This window comes from Oryzias melastigma, linkage group LG14, assembly GCF_002922805.2.
Source record: "Oryzias melastigma strain HK-1 linkage group LG14, ASM292280v2, whole genome shotgun sequence".
NCBI classification, from domain to species: domain Eukaryota; kingdom Metazoa; phylum Chordata; class Actinopteri; order Beloniformes; family Adrianichthyidae; genus Oryzias; species Oryzias melastigma.
The window spans coordinates 333,788-335,391 of record NC_050525.1 but is presented as its reverse complement, the minus strand read 5'-3'; the positions used below and the strand labels follow the sequence as shown (position 1 = coordinate 335,391).

General features: G+C 35.5%; 1 protein-coding gene across 1 annotated transcript in view; it reads left to right on the top strand.

Annotated features, from left to right (window-relative positions):
* The window catches only part of LOC112142494 (olfactory receptor 2K2), a 5,825-nt gene that overhangs the window by 2,106 nt on the left and 2,115 nt on the right, over positions 1-1,604 (top strand). The window lies entirely within an intron of this gene.

The window sequence follows — 1,604 nt, the reverse complement described above, 5'->3', positions numbered from 1 at the left end:
TGTAATCTGGGCCCCCCAAGTAGGAATAAATTCTAAAGATAAACCTTGTTTGCTTTATTTTCTCTATTTTCAACATTGCAGACTATAAATAAATTGACTTTTGGTTAGGTGCAGGAATTTATTCTGGATTTTTGTGGAAGATTTGTCATATTTGTGTTTTCTGAGTTGGAGTGTCATTTTTCCAATTATTCCAACACCACTTGAACGCAGCATTTCTCTAAGTTTATAAGAACTTCTATCATTGCTGCAATTGGCACTAAAATGTGAACTAAAGTCACAGTTTAAAAAGAAACCCCTGAAGTGTTCTGTTTTATAACATATATATATATACATTAAGTAATAATCAAAAATAAAACATGTTTTCATCCAGATTTGATGTTATTTCTTTTTTCTAATGAGGTGGATTACCAAAACTCCCCAGTCATCTGCCCATGGTCAAGGCCTTCTGTCAAATTTTAGACCCATTTGTGGCCTGAAGTTCAAAAAGGTTTACCTACCTCTTGATTCTGAGGCCTTTATGTTGTGATCCACCTCTAATAAAACTGGCGGTTGAGATATAAGGTGTCTTTTCTCTGGTGAGAAAGATGTCTGAGCTCATTGATTTGGGGTTGAAGTAGTTGAGTTCTCAAAACAATGTTCTGCTGAAGGGACTGGATCGGCTCCTGTTCTGGAGATGCCCAGTTAGAGGTGACTATCAAGCGGGTGATTACCTGATCTGTCAGAATAATTGTTTAACATTAGTGACACCTGAATATCACTAAATAACTTCAACATCAATCAGCTGAGAAAAGGTGAGGAAAAGCAGTTTTTGCTGTCAACTTTGTACACATTATTAACATAAATAAAACTAAATTGGTCAAAAGCGTGACAGGATCCTCTGGATTTATGTTCATTGCATCAACAATTAAAGAGCTACAGAAGTGGAAGCTCAGGCGTTATAGAGTTAAATACTGGAGTTTTTCCAGTTTTGGATTGGGGTAGCTGATCCTCATCAACTTCTGTCATCGGTCTGTACTCATGTTGGAAGTGTCTCCCTAAAGCAGGAGGGTCAAACTCAATCGCACAAGAGACCAAAATCCAAAACACACCTTAGGATAAACATTTATTGAACACTCTAAACAAAATTTTTTAAACTTTAAAAACGTAACTTTTTAACATTAATATGAATAAAAACAGGCAGGAATATTATTCCAGAATAAATCGACTGAAAACATCCCTTAAAACACCGGAGCTCCAGTGTGTATGTTCTTTGATTAACTGTAACTTTTCAACAGTTTAACACAATCAACGTTATTCCATCTCGCGCAGCTTTTCTTCTTAATCTACTGGAATGACGTTGATCGTGTTGACGGATGAAAAGTTACAATATGTTTAAGATTTTGTGTTCAAGTGTCAGCGACAATGCCTCAGGTGTTAAAGGGTTAAATAACGTTCAATATTTTACTCTCTATAAAAATATATTTTGTCAAAATTATACAAGTTATAAGTAATAAGATGCTGAAATTGATAGCTGAAAACACAGAAGCTGATAGCTGAAAACACAGAAGCTGATAGCTGAAAACACAGAAGCTGATAGCTGAAAACACAGAAGCTGATAGCCAGCT